The sequence below is a fragment of the Lepisma saccharinum genome, chromosome 1 (assembly GCF_977018435.1).
Source record: "Lepisma saccharinum chromosome 1, izLepSacc3.1, whole genome shotgun sequence".
NCBI classification, from domain to species: Eukaryota; Metazoa; Arthropoda; class Insecta; order Zygentoma; family Lepismatidae; genus Lepisma; species Lepisma saccharinum.
Window position 1 is genome coordinate 109,710,392 of NC_139229.1, and position 16,049 is coordinate 109,726,440.

The 16,049-nt window shown below is 40.2% G+C and overlaps 1 long non-coding RNA gene across 1 annotated transcript in view; it reads left to right on the plus strand.

Annotated features, from left to right (window-relative positions):
• Positions 1 to 16,049, plus strand: part of LOC145999175 (uncharacterized) — a 460,310-nt gene that overhangs the window by 192,788 nt on the left and 251,473 nt on the right. The window contains exon 2 of the long non-coding RNA XR_014443373.1: positions 10,085 to 10,128. This is a non-coding gene — a long non-coding RNA (uncharacterized LOC145999175). The remainder of the gene's footprint in view (positions 1 to 10,084; positions 10,129 to 16,049) is intronic.

Here is a 16,049-nt window from a genome sequence, read left to right on the forward strand (position 1 = left end):
TAATAAACAACATTAAATGATTACAATATTAATGTACTTTCACCAAAAGTGATTCTGATTTCTACAAAAGCCGTATGTACATCATTCAAAACATTATATCAGCGATTAAAGAAAAAATTACCTGATTTAAATCAACCCACCTTGCTTGCTACTATAGAACACTGTACGTAATCATGTAAAATCATATCATTTTCCTTAGATGTAGCTTTTGTATATATTTTAGTACATATTGCATCAATCCATTATGTGTATTAATATTGTTCTAAATGAAATGTTGAATGTGTTAATTTGTAACCCTAATGAGATAATAATAATAATGTGGTACAAATACTTGTTTAGAATAAAGAAAAGAAAATTCAAAAGTGAAAACTGGAGATTGATAGTGATAATGTGAAAACATAAACAAAATTCAGCACAGTAGTGTCTCGGATAGCGAACACAATCCGTTCCAGGACAGCGTTCCTTGTACAAGACCCATAGGTTACTAAAGGCAAAATTTTAATCCGTTCCCTAGCAACTAGTCCAAAATAGTGAAACATTGCAGGGAATGTAAAAAACGCCACCAATGTTGGAAATGGTAGGAATTTACTAATTTATAAGTTACAGAAAATAGTATGTACAGTACAGTTCTAAAAAGAACTACACCACAGTATTATGTACGTACAGTCTCTATTGATCATTGTTAATTAGCTGATCATCGTGGCTGAGTGGTATTTTAAGTATTATCCTAAAACCAAATGGAGTGCAGTACAATGGCTTATAAGCAATTCTATTTACTATATATTAAACTGCACAAATATTAAGTACGCATGTAATTTTAAAGATTTTTTACATCAGGAATTAATGCAAAACACTATTGTTTATAACAGAAAGAATTATGCAAATTTCCTAAAGGTTGTATATGAATAAAAAGAAGGTATCTTATATTTAACTATGTTCACATAAAATGTAACTTGTAATCCTGATAAAAGAAAAAAGTGCTTAGGGCAGCGCGTTACTACGACGCCAAGGTCCCGGGTTCGAATCCCGACCTGGGTGTTCTTTGCGAGTGTTCCTTCATCAAATTCATTATATCATTATTCATCATCATCGTCGTGATTAGCCAAAAGAGGCAGAAATGGAACAAAGTCCATTAATCAATCGTTGATATTTAACCTTCCGGTGCTTTGGTCAGTCTTTGTTTTACTGCATTCATAACCCATCTTTTTTTACATTAATTGTAGCCAGGTCGCTGCTTATGTATACGGTACAGAACCCCGCGTACCTGCTCAGGGGTTAATCATGTGTGAGGATATTCTAATGCGGTTCGTATTGCTTGACCGGATTCGTTATGCGAGGCACCACTGTATTTCGAAGCTGGGAGAAAGGAATCAAATATAGAAATGATTAAATATTAAGAGGAAAACCGAGAAATTAAAGATACGAAAGAACTATCTACAGAGGAAAAAAATTCAGAATGTGATCCACAAAGGTAAATACATATTGAATAAATGGGGACATATTCAGATAAAATGAAAACACGTGCGAAGTTTACAAAATCAAAAGAAATGTCCAAATGATATTTAGAAATGGAAATTAATTTAGATGCTAGACATAAAGGAATGTGTGAAGAAGAGAATCTGAAGGAAAAAACTGAATGATGTATGTTTTAAAAAGTATAAAAAAATAATAGTGAACTTTAAATAATGTGCACTTGCTTAAGAAAAACAATGATGTGGAATTTTTAAATAAGTATTTGTACATGAAAATTGAGAGGGTGTCTAAAAACAGGCGTAAAATTCACAGATAAAAATTTAATCAAATTCTGCAAGGAGTAGGCTAAATTGTTAAAAAAAGACAACACGTATGACCGTATATACAGATAAATATTTGAAAGGGTTCAACCAACCCAAGGAAACTAAAATTTTAATAGTTACAGATGATTAAAAATAACAGTAATAAACTATAGCTTGATGTAAATTATTATATTTATAAAAGGGGATACTAATTGTTATTATCATTTAATTGTTTCTCAATTATTTAACAATAAATTCAACAATTAATCAATAATATATTTCCTTTCAGACAATCTCATTGTACATATCAATGTGCACCTATTAACAACATTATAATTCATTATATTTTATTGTAAGAGCGCATGAATATTTCTATTTTCATCTTTTGTAATCTATCAAAAATTTTGTCTGAATTTTCACTTTGTTCTATTTAATGACAGCATATTTGTTTTTCACAACAAATTCTGAAACATGCCGAAGTTATAATGAAATAACATTTTAATTGAAGTACATGTGACCTTCGATTTTCTTCCAAGCAACATAATAAAATGATTAATTGTTGATTTGATTATGTAAATAATGGAATATGTTTACTAACCAAGGGACCCCTTGAATGCTTCCCTTATAAGTATACGGCCATGTCAATGTGACAATGGTAGAAATGGAGCTGAAGATATGCAAGGCAGACACATATGAATGGTTGATGTAAGGAAAGGTAAATATAGATAAGAGAGAAGTACAGATATGGAAGAAAAAGTCTGAACTTTCAGCATTATAAAGAAAATCCAGGGATCGTGAAATGAATTATGACAACTTGATGGGTGACTTGTGTTGTGGCGGCATCTGTGTTCCTTACCCGCTGGCCAGTAAGTGGTAGCTGTCGCATGGCAGAAACTTCAAGAAGCATAAACCATCTGATGAAACAAATCACCAAAGAATCTTCTGACAACAAAAACCCCGAATCCTCAGTGGAGCGAAACCATCAACAAGCTCGAAGACCACAAGCCAGGCTGCCTGTTTCGTCTCATCCGAACGCGAACCGTTTATTATCCGGTTCCTTTCATTTTCTGGAACCGTTTTCTTGTCTCCACGCTTCATTTTTCTTCTTTGCCTCACCCCACTTGCTCACTTGTTGCACTCGTCCTCACCACCACGCTCCAGAGTCTTAAGTTTACGGTCGAAATACTCCCCCCATCTCCCTTCTTGGGAGGACAGCAAAAAGTACTTTCACAAGAAGACGCAGGCGGTGTGGGAGAGGGATGATACCACCAATATCGAGTTCTTTAGTCGATAAACCCAATTTCAGCGCCAGGGAGAACGTTGTCGTCTTCTGTCGAGATTGAACCGAAGGGGAAAAAAATTAGATCCAATGGGTTTCATGGGAAGGAATGAAGCACAGTTAATTCTTCATAGTATAGCTGCAAGGGGGATTCCTCTGTAATGGATTTTGATTCGGCCTCTGGCAACTTGTAATCACGGTTTTCCGAGATGGATCAGACAAGATTTTGCTCTTTTTAAAAAAAAATCTACTGACATGTACTCGGAAAATCCGTTCAGAAAAAAAAAAATTATTTGGAACTCTTGTAGTGTTCACGAGCACAGTGTAATTGTAAAAAATCTTATTTGAAAATTGGTATACTCTGTCCCGGGAATTTGTGGAGTAAGTGAACGAAAACAAGTCTCTGCGCAAGTGGTGACTCAAGAGGGCTCGACCAATGATCTCATGAGAGGCGAAATGAGTGCAGCTAACAGCCATTTGCAGCAACGCGCACTGCTTTGCTTCGCCAACTCGCTTTCTCCCCTTCTCTTCCGTTATGCGAGGGCTTGCTCCACAAATTCCAGAGACAGTGTGTGAGTCAGGGAACCAGATTTAGAGATAGTCCATTGAGAGGAGTTAGAAAAATGTTTAGAAAAAATGTTTGAGGGGAAAAATTACCATTTCCTCCGATTCCAGAATCTGAAATTAAGGACAAATATACGAGCCTAAAGATCACAATGAAAAATCCAGTCAGCTCCTCGTCTATATTTAATTGCAAGTGAACGCTCTTCGACTTTGAAGAATGAGTATATTTGAAGAACGATTGCAAATTCAGATAAAGTTTTCCAGAGAATCAAGACATGGAGAAATTTTCAATTCGAATTTGAAATGAATGGAAGTTGTTCCTGATCACATAAAAGCATTGCTGGTTTAGTGTGATACTTGGAAAATTTCCAGTGGAGGCGAGGGTAGGGATTCCAGTAACTACTCTTGAATTATCGGGATATTATAGAAATATTTAATGCCCCCCAATGCCATAAATTACCAATTCCTTATACCCCCCTCCTTTCCCCGTTAAATACCATCCTGGTTGGTCCCCTTCGCTTACGGGAGTCTCTCTAGAAGCGACAACTGAGGTTCAACGGTTCTCACAAAAGTGAATGAATGAAAGAGTAAATTATCATTAATAGTAATAATAATATGTAATTGGGTGTAAGAAGCGAGGTATGCACATAAAGAATTTGATTGATTTGGTTTATTTTACTTCGCTTTTCTGACACTTTTGTCTGATCGCAAGGATGTGAATATACAGGGTGTTCATAAAGTCCCGGTACCATTACAATGTACATTACATTTGTAATGGTACCGGGACTTTGTGAACTGTATCAAAGCAGATCTACTTGTGATTTGCTCTCTCATTATCTAGTGCCTCTCCGACAGTGTAGTGGCGTACCCTTTCGTCTTTATGCAATGGGTCCCGGGTTCGATTCTCTGTGGAGTCATTGCACATTGTCCTATCCCGATTGACATAGCATAGGATGGACTTTAAAGTTTTTGACAGCTTTCATATCTCTAAAACAAACTTTTTACACTCTGTCTACCACCCCTCTCTCCAAGTCTCTGTCTGTTTGTGGAAAATCCGTCAGGTGCAATCGAGGAGGTCTCATGCTCCATATGATGCGGACGAAATTAGTCTTGTGTACAGGACTAGACGAGACTTTAATCTGTCTTGTCTCGTATCGTGAGCAAAACTAGCCGAGAAAGTTCCTCGTATATATTTAGGTCATATTGACGATTAGAAAGGGAGGTTTTTATCTAGAGACTCCATTCATTTAATTTATTTAACGGACCAGATATATTTCCTCATCAGCCATTGCTGACGATTAAACAGTTCGGGGTAGCATGTAAGGAAAATGAACTGATTTCTGTCTTTCTCACATGCATGTAAAAACTGCAGCGTCGCTGTAGCCTTGATCTGGCATCAAGGCAGACCCATCTGCAAGAGCACTGCTTCTTCAAGAATCCGGAGGCCAGTAGAAAAATCTCGTGTTTGCGTTCAGATATTTTTTCATCTCGCTAGAGAAAGGAGCAGTTTCTTTCTCCTTCTTGACCGGCCATTCCCAGGAATGGTTTTGGAGCTTTGTTGGGCTGTATGGTCGATCGCGTACCAGTACGCCGAGAAGACTTACGAGTTCTATTGTGTGAGTAATGGCTTCCGTCCTTTAAAGCAGCGGCGGCCAATCTACAGGAAAATTTCTTGTGTGAGACAGTATCGTTTATTTTCCCACTTTGTTCATCTCTTGCCCCCATACACGGTTATATTTTGTCTCTGGAGAATTTCGCGACGTTCTTCAACTGTGAAGAAAACTGCTTTTCTCCACGTGCCGTAAACGTTAAAGCGACCCGTGTCAGCAGTGATGTTTCGTATGCTGTAAGGCTACACGTAATGTCATTGGTCTATAGTTTACGCAGTGTTCGTAGACAATGTAGACACGGAGAGAGGGAAGGGAGGAGGAAAATGAAGAGAAATAAAGAAGCAAGAGAGACAGAGCTAGAGGGAAGGAGAGAAAGTGTGTGTATGTATATGAGAGAGACACGCTCTTATATGTGGTGTGTGTGAAAGAGATGGGGGAGAGGTACATACATAGAGAGTGAGAGAGAAGGAGAGGTAGATATATAGAGAGTGAGAGAAAAGGAGAGGGTGATATATAGAGAGTGAGAGAGAAGGAGAGGTAGATATATAGAGAGTGAGAGAGAAGGAGAGGGTGATATATATATATATATAGAGAGAGAAGGAGAGGTAGATACATAGAGAGAGGGAGAGAGAGAAGGAGAGGTAGATACATAGAGAGTGAGAGAGAAGGAGAGGTAGATATATATAAAGAGTGAGAGAAGACCGGCTCCCGTGGTGGTTAGTACAGCACCCTGCGATGCCAGGGGTCCAGGATTTGAATCGCGCCCTAGGTATGTGTGTTTTTTGTGACTGTCCCTTCATCATTTTCATCATATAAGCATTCATCATCATCTTCGCGACTTGCCAAATCTGGCAGAAAAGTAAAATAAATCAAGAGAATCAATCAGTGAGAGAGAAACGGAGAGAGAAGTGACAGGAAAAGAGAGGGAAGGAGGGAGAGAAGAGAGGGAGAGAATTTGTTCGAATTGTTAGGTCCACTCTGTGCATAGATAGGCTAATGAGGACTGGACCTACAGTTTAAAGTAGGATTCAAACCACTATATATTGTGCCTATACCGGGTAAAAGAGAGAGAGAGAGAAATAGAGTAGAAGATATGTTATTGATTCTGGTGTTTTAAGTCCACTTTATGCACAGTAAGACTAATCGGTACTGGACCTACAGTTTAAACTGGGATCCAAACCACTATGTGCCTACACACGGTATGGAACCAGGGACCCCTTGATTACAAGGAGACGACGCCATCGGGGAGACCCTGAGAGTAGAAGAGAAATTGATGGGGAGAGAAAGAGGGGAAAAGAAGGTCAGCAAATAATTACAAATCACCAAATAACAGACTTAAGTACACTGAAAAACCTACTTTTGTATACGTTTTCTTCCTTATTTAAGGTCTTCTTCTGCTTTTTATGCTCGCTGCAGAGTACCATAAAGGGCACGTGTGGAGGTAGTGTCCCACATATTCACGATCTATACAATTATTTTTAGTTGTGTGATCAGCACCATGCTCTTGCCACCTTTACCCCCAGGCAAGCCATTTATTAGAGACTAGGTGAACCCTATAACCGGTTTATGCCAGGAAGATTTTCGGAAATTTTTTTACCTTAGAACACCCACCTTGAGAATCGTACCTGGGTCTCCCGCGTAACAGACTGGACCACTGCAACTCTGCTTTTTACCATAGGCTGTATCATTAAAAAAATCACTTCCATCTACTGTGTGCAAACGCTCTTTTTCACGTCACCATGAAGCTGATGCAGTGGCGTGCCCAAGGAGGGGTTGGTTGGCTTATATCCCCCAGTATTCCTAAAAGAAAAAAGAACGTCAATGCAGGAAAAGATTGCAAAATAAGAGATGAGTACTAAAAAAAAGTGTACGTAACCGCCCCTCTCGAAAATTCTGGGCACGCCACTGGGCTGATTTATCAATTTCTGCATATCGTGCCGTCCTTCCAGCGGTACGTTCGTATATGCTTTCGGCAACGCCTTTGGCAGCTATTGCAATGTAAAGTATACTTTGGCTATCGAAACCAGCTTCTTTGCAATATCATCTACATATAAGCATGCTATCAAAACGCCGTTCGGAATTTTTCTCGTAATATCTTAAAAATACATACACACACTTGCGAAAATTCTCCCATCGTTGCAGAAAACGTCACTTTGATTCTCAACTTTAGCCTTTAGCATTCATTACCCATTCAGTATTTTTCACTCGATGTTCTACTAGAAAAAGAAAAAAATGTCGGGGACCATAAAAAGCCATACGATGTAAAATATGTTATTTCTCGTTCAACAGCTTTTATATGGAGCCATAGTCGTTAATGTTCGGAGGAATGTGAAAATGGATTTTTAATGACTTCGGAACATTTGGCTTAGTGCTGCCAGCGCCAGAGGGCGACTCTGCATTGTGAGACGTTCCATTGTGTACTTTAGTATCGCGCTTCGAGTTCTGTCAGCGCCGTATCTGGGCGCGAGGTTTTTCGGAAGTAACGCGAGTAGCAGTCGTCACGTCGTATCGTGCATGTTGAATGCTGTTGACCCTGCAGGACTCAGTTTCCCAGCCAACGCTTTCATCTTGCATAAAACCGTTTCCGAAGAGTTCGCACAATCATCTTAGCGATGAGAGGTTTCTGACTTCTACAGTATAACGACTTTATGAAATTTGAAGTGTTTTCCAGATATGTGATGCAAGGAACTAGAGTCGACGAGCTGTAGCTTTACGGGTGACCTTGGTTGGAGAGAGAAAGGGGTGAGAGATGTGCATTTCCGTAACTGTCATCTATTGGCCGCCTGGGTCGTTCACGAAGTAAGAGGAGAATGGCCCGCAGCTGTACACACTCTCCCGGGAGTCTCTGGAGCAAGTAATGAACGCGTGGAGAAAGAAACGTGACTCTAGCTATCAGTCGTTTGCTCCCCCCACTCGCTTTCTCCCCTTCTCTGTCGTTATGTGCTGCCTTGCTTCATTCCAAAGACAGTGTGTACCTTCTCTTTGCGTAGTAACACGTAGTTTAGCAGGCGGCTGCTCCTATGCTACTCTAAGATAACAAAAAGTAGAGCTCACTGTCAGAAAAGAAATGCATCCTCTTCCTGGTCCCCAATCTCTTGTATCACTGTATCTACTGTTCTGACAACATTCATGGATTCTCCACTGGGTAGAGTCGAATTACTTTCGGAACATCTTCAGCGGACTACGCGAGTCTGTCTAGCGAGCCTAGTGGGCGTATAGAGCCTGAGCAGGGTGCTTAGCGATAGGTTCTGGGTTGAGATGACGTCAGTGGCTCGCTTCGTTCATTGGCTGCTTCGAGAGTTGTGACGCATTCCGAAGCTTCAAATGCATAACAGCCAAAGATGTTATGGAAATAATCTCCCTCTATCACTTACTGCTCTACCAGTGTGTTAAGATTTGTTTTCTAAGTATGTTGTTCAATTTCATTTTGAGATATCGCCATTTCACTGAGTTCAGTTCTACTTTAACATAGTGTATACTTCTCTGCACTTATTATCTGTGGAAGGCATTACCCGTTCTGAAACATCCATGTTCTCATCGCAAACGAACTTCAGATGTACACGGTAACGTACTCTCATATATTCATAAATTGTCTTGACTTCACTTGAGTTTAATGTGTTCCTTTATTACCCCAATATATCATAAATTTGTTCATCTTTAAGTAAGTTGCTTGCATAGTCTCAGTGATAACATTAGATTCTAAAGGTGATATTAGAGATATATTCTGTTGTTACCAAGACGACTTGGGCTGGTTTGAAACAGACGTGAGTATTAGAATGTACAGGGTGTTTCTAAGAAGGTAACAAACTCAGGACTCAAATACATATTCAGTTACTTTTTCTGAAACACCCTGTATGATGAGGTTGATATGTTTGTAGCATCATGTAAGATGACTAACTAGCATCATTAAAGTTGTGTTATACTGTTCGGTGTTATTCAATAAGAGTTTCATTCCAGTCAAGATAACAGGAAACAGCATCATTCAGCAGATATATAATCTGCATTTTCTCGGTTACAATTTAAGTATCCGTGGAGTTTTCTCCATAGGTGGCAGGGTTTGGTCTAAATTTTTTTCCTCAAAACCAACCACAAGCATCTCCCGGAAATATGTCATTGTATGTTCCAGTTTTACGTGGTATTAATTGAAAGAAAATAATGGGCGATTAAAACCCCTGAGGTCTCCGGCCAATCTTTCATTTTCCTGTGCGTGTAGGTTCATTTTGGTGGTTTTATTAAGATGCGAGAACTTAAGTTGGATTTTTCATGATGCGGTGCAGTACGCAGATGATATAACATTTAATTTCTCTGTCATTCCTTTCACTAAGATATATATCTATTCATACCGAGAGTTTTCCTTGGCATTTTTTAAAGCTAAACTGAAAAAAAAATCAGATTTCCCCTCTTGTATTTTATCTTCTTTTTAGCTTCTTTCCAATACCCAACATATTAAAGAAATGAGAATATTTCGTGTTGACCGCAGGCCAGGTATATTGAACTGGGAAATTTCAATTTGCGAAACGCAAAGTCAGATCAATCGGATTTAGAACGCCACGGTTACCAGCGAGACGTGGGGTTTCTCTCAAGGGTGCGCTGCCCTAACAAAGATCCTTAACACTGCGAGCAAGACTATTTCCGATCTGAACCACGGCCTTGTGAATTATTTCCCCTGCGTATACGCACGCACTGATAGAGCTTCTACCTGATTTGCGTCGCCTTTTCTCTCCCCTTTGCTGCATATATTAAGTCGACTGATGTTTCCCGTTTGTTGTCCCGACAAGTTACATGCTAATTAGGTTTGATTAGCAATTCAAGCTTCATTTGAATTTTTGATTAACGCTTTTTCTTCTTCGTTTCAGGTTCACTTCTCGGAGGAACGTCCTGCCTATTAGCAGCGAGCAAGGTGAGTCTTATGGCTGAATCTCTGTTTGTGAGGGACTATCTTTTGGGTCGTTGTGTGAAGTGTTCATTAGGTGCGACAGTATCAAACTCGCGGATGTTTGTTTGAAGTCTGACTGAAGCGGTGATAAACTGTGCATTAAGGCGTTCTCTGCTCCGGGAATCTCCGGAGCGAGCGAACGAAATCAAGTCACTGCGCAAGGGGTGGGTGACTCGAGAGAGCTCGGGCATTGAACGCGTGTGAGGGGAAGTCAGTGCACGGAGGGGAAATCGCGGCCTCAGCTACCAGCAGCTCGCACTCGCTTTCTACTCTTCTTTACAGTTATGCGCATCCTTGCTCCACAGATTCCCGAGAGGTCAAGATTATGCTCGTTTAGGTTAGCTGAATGATGAGCCGGATGAATCGACAACAAAGCGAGCGTCCTGTAACACGGAAAGCCTTCTTCATATTAATGCGATGGAAGAAATTTCAAGTTGCGTTCTCCTTTCCTCCCCAAACCGTACCTATCTTCTCGATTCCAAAGATGCAGAGGTCCTACCATGGTCAAGGTATTGATGTATCATTTCGTTTTCCATATCATCTATTTCATCACTTTCCGTTGGGTTTTCTCACTTCAGATCGTGTACTGGGCAAGCGCCACTCCATTGTCTTACCAACTGAAGAACCCCTTGCCTGGTGACCAGAACTTTCAGCTCAGAAAGCCACTCAGCAAGATGATGAGTGTATTAGGATTCCCAGCGTACGATCGTCTTTCCGCGTTCCCATCTGAAGTTATTATTCTCGGAAAAGTAAGCACGTGTAATCCTGCCATTACACACAACACACACTATTGTCCGTATTTGTATCTTGGCTATGATTTCTGTTCTCTCCTCTTCCGCTCTCGAGACATTTCTACACAGATAAAAAGTTGTTTTTTAATGAGCAAAACATAGTTTCTAGCTAGTAAACATTTGTGTAAATCAAATTATTTCAATTTTTTTTATGACAGTTGCCAAAAACCTTAAGAAAAGTGTCTTGTTGATTGATTAAATTTATTTTATTTCTGCAATGAGATGGATGAAGGGATGATCACAAAACGGACAGAACACAAGACAAGCCCTGCAGAGGTTTATTCTACCGTAGCTGTGGGTCCAAACGCCAGAGCCTGGCCAATTTTTAATGGGAGTGCTTTGAACCTCCTCTGAACATTGGAATCGTGAATTGTTGACATGTTATCTCGTGCTGCAACGGCCACTTTGTAGTAATGTGAATCACATTCCGGTTTTTACTGATAATATTTACTACTTCGGTAGTCCTTTATCAAAATTGATAGTTCTAACCGCATTTACGCAAATTCGTGGTAAGTACTAAGTGAGTGTTGAAGGCAAGACAAATATGGAACAATTACTGATTGTCGCGACATTTGACGTGGCAGCTGGTACAAAATTAGTTCTCCGCTAGCCAAATAAGCTGTGTTTGCACAAGCCATTTTTCAGATTGGCATGAAATCAATACGAACTGTTTAAAATCACGGAGCATGCCGTTTCGACAAATAGCATTGCGAGTGGAACAATGACAGTGAGTGATGCGGTCGCACGTTCAAGTATTGCAGTCGAACGGCGTAAGTTTGTTGTCGTAGTGTTGTAAGGAGTTTATTGTTTCGATTTTTCTCAACTTTCGATTAAGTTGTTCGTGTGACGTATTGGTGCTGTTGATTAAACGGGCATGCATTCGAATGGTTCTTGCAGACGCGAGGCATTAAAAGCATAATTAGAAATTTACGAAATGTGTGTATTTTATGATGTAATATTAATTTTTTTCTTGTTTCAGCACGCTTTATCAAATAATATGGTCAGTCACCTTCGATTGATCACAAGTGCGTTCACAAGGGGAAGGGGGTGGGGGAAACGTCCGTGAGTTCTTCTTTTTAAGATCTTTGTTCCACTATGCTGGCTCCAGTTCCAAAGCACATACCCCCTTCGTAGTAGGAATGGCCAAATCCGGATAACATTTTATCCGTATTTTAGAAACAGGATAATATATCTGATCGGATTTTCTGATAAGAGTATCCGTATAATCCAAACACCCAGGTATTTTGCATAATTCGCACTGTCTGAAAGGATGGGGTGTTGAGGAGAGTCCGGTATCCTAAAGGAAAATTTGCCTCTTGGTCTCCTTGCACATCGGATAATCTGTGGCTGTGAAAACTAACATGGAGTAACATGTTAGTCCGATTTTCAACCAGAATATTCTACCACGAATGAACCATATCCGCAAGACTGATTTGTTGAGAATCCGTACGGATAAAGGTAATGGAAAAAATTGGACGACTGATTCAAAGCGGATATTTTGACATCCGAATGTCAATCATTTGGATTTTGTGTCCATCCTTCTTTCGTAGGCTGGAGGCGGTTTGGAGTTTGCTCCGGCCAAATCCATTGAAATTTCAGTTCTGAAAGAACCTTGAATCACATATCCTGCTAAATATTGTAAGCCAAAATGAATAAATATTTAGTACGATTTATTGCTGAGTCTCGTTGAACTAGTAAATTCATATCCTGACCTGAGAGGTTCACAGAGAAACTCATGGAGGTCTCAGTTCTACTCAATAGGAAAGCTACGTTTTAGCTGTGACAGAAACCACAAACAACATTATACCCTGTTTGATCAATAGAGTTTCTTCATAGAGTTTGTGGAAGCGAATAAGGAAGGCTATTAGATGTTACCTTTGTGTCCAATTTCTGACAGCAATTTATCCATTCCTGTGTAGTAGTATATAAGCAAAACTGTCCCAAAATGACATATACGGAAAGAAAGCATGTTTCACGCTGTATTGATAAAGTTCTTGTTGATGTGTTTGGTTCGGAAGTTCTTTGACTGGCCGAGTGACGGCATTTCCGCGAGAAAACATTCCGACAATACGTTGACGTTATTATTTATCAAATAAATAGAAATCTTTTATAATACGATTACGAAAAATAGCCTGCCAGTTTATTGTACAGTTCTGTACGATTTATCAATACAAAGTTATGAAAAATATATTTTTTTTCCTCTCCACGCATATTTCTGTGGGGTTGGAATATTTCAAGAAAGTAAGCAAAGGGTTGAACCGGCAGACAGAAATTGAAGGCTGTTGTTTCAACACACGATGAAAGTTCCATATTCTTTAAAACCAACAACATCTGTGGACGGTATGTTACCATTCAATTTTACTAAGAATGATATCGACAAGAGACAAGATATGGTAGGTACATTTCTCGAATTAATAATGGTTCATATGAATAAAACCCATTTCTCAACTTTCTGGAGCACGTACTAACTTTTGAATGAATAAAGACAGAGAACCTGCCTAATGTTGCCATAAATATGTGTATTTAATGGTAAAAGTGCTTGCGAAACAACCCTACGAAATCTACTTTGTTTTTAACGCTTATCTAATTTTGTGAGCGAATTCGGTAATTTGTTATTAAATATGTAGCTATCATTGTTATTCTCATTTCTGTTGTGTGATAATGTTCTGTGAAGCTTACGATTTCTTTTGTTTAATACAAAGGTATCTTAATTTGTATTACCACATGCTTCTAGTGATTTTTACGTTGAGTGTTTTTGATGTCAACATACGGTGTTTGATTTGCAGCAACTTCCTACAAATCGGTTTTCTACGCTGAGCGTGATGACATTACGCGTAGTTCAGATTTTCACCACCCGCTTATGCTGCCATCGTACAGTATATAAGCAAGTAACACGGGCCGGGAGCTCAGTCGGATGTCGACTGTGAAAGACCTAGTTTCGGTCTCTAGCGAACCCTTATCGTCTTTCTGCTGTTGAATTATTTGGAAAGTTTTCCGTAAAACGAAAGATTCTCGTACGAGGTTTAAAAAATCGTTGAAAATGTCTTTGAAAAGGAGTTTAAACGAAATGTTTCTTAGAAATTAGATTACAAGATTTTTCGTTACGCAAGAGGGGTTTTCTTAAAAATTGAAGTTCGGAAAGGAATTTTATAGAGGGAAATTTTCCTCTAGAACATAACGGGGTTTTCCGCAAAATGAAGTTACTGCTTGTGCAACTTCATTGTAAGTCACTGATTGTTCTTAATGCCGTGTCATCGCGAGTGTTGTTCCATAATTTTCCATCCCTTTTCTCCCATTGTATCCAATGTGCCTTCAGTTTGCCTCTTTCTGCAGAGACTCCTTGCGTCACTTTTGTCTCGCTGACACAGTTCTCCTCCACCCGTCCATGCAAACCCTCGGTTTTCCATAGCTCCAGCGAACGTTTCACCGAGGCGGAACCCTCCACTCGATCAACCGAGCCCCCTTTTATGCTCTCTGGGATCTTTCCGGCTTCAAGATGTGATCCTCCTGTTGTTCAAGAAGGAGTTGAGACCTTGTCCTCGAGATTGTAACTTCATTAACCAATTTGCCTCCGTGCGCTTTTCAGTGCAAGAGACCGGGGCTAACTATTCCTATTCCGGCAGATAAAGCAGCCCTCGGAAGCTCGTCTGTCTAGTCTATTTGCGTTGTATACGGCGCGGGAGAAAAGGCTTTTGCCTGGAGTTGTATTCATGGTTTCTTGACATATGAACGATGGTTGTCGCGAGCAATATTCAACGACGAACTAAATTAGCTAATTCTGCTGCTTCCAAAAGTAGGATTGCTGCATCTTAGCTCTAGTAATTTAAGGTTCTAGATTCTGAAGGCTCTCGATGTAGTTTGCAGCTCTTCCTTTATCTGTTTACACGGCCGCGGGTGTTTGTAGTTGTAAAATTTAAAATAGCAATAGGCCTCCCCGATGGCGCAGTGGTAGCGTCGTCGCCTTGTAATCAAGGGGTCCCGGGTTCGATACCCGGTGGAGAAACATGGCACAGTGGTTCGGATCTCACTTTAAACTGTAGGTCCAGTCCCGATTAGCCTTACTGTGCATAAAGTGGGTTTTACGTTTGTACAGGGAACTATACTGAACGCAACTCTAATTGGCGGCTGGGAAACAGCGAATCAGCGATCAGTTGAATTTTCTTCGACTTAGATCGGGCATTTTCGAGTCACAAGGTACCGTACGTTGTTCGCGAAACGAAACAAATTACCGTTGGGCTACTGTAAGCGAGAAAGAGTCTTGTCGGGCAACGGAATTCTCAGTAGCAAAAATCAGTGTGGGTTAATGGTGGTGGTCCTGAACGATGAAGTTTCCGGAAGGACCACCCACAGGTCGGAATGCAGGCGGACACTGAAGAACGCTTGGCAACGTTGCTTCGGGAGAGCGATGTGATCCCTTCAGCTTTCACTTCGCAACTGATTTTGTTGACACCCATCGGACCACACGCCCCCGAAAATGATTGGGGGACAGAAAGGGCCTACTTACATTTTTTTTATATTGGATATTAGACGTCGCTATTCTGCATTACTGATTTTTAAGTAGATGAAATTAGTGAAATGAGAAAAATACAGCGGCGTATACTCTGGGTCACCTAGGTAATCGGAGATGACCCGGCTATAATTTTTTAAAAAGTTGTTTTTTATTTCTTCGCAATATTCTTCCGAACCAATCTTTGAATCACATATTTCTTTGCTTCCAGCGCGCGAATGTTTTCAACCGTTTGCCGCGGAATGTCCGTGAGGCTTTTTCTCCAGCTGGTGGAATCTGGTGACGTCAGGGTGAGATTCCACCGGCTCCCTTTAAAACCCTTGACGGGAGTTGAAGGAAACACTGCTTTTCAGGCGCGGTTATTCCGTGGCAAGGGTAAGCTCCTTCTGGAAAGAGTCCATCGGTCGCACTCTCCACCCCAGAGCCTTTGCCGTTCCCTTGGCTGGCACCCTCTTCTGCCATTCTTCCCCGATGGCCTTTGTATCGTAGGAGCTGTGTTGTTTACGACAGGGAAATTTATCAGGAAACAGGTTTTGGGTTCACAAATTACGTACTGAAAAGGAAAGAAGAGAAAATACATCTGAAAA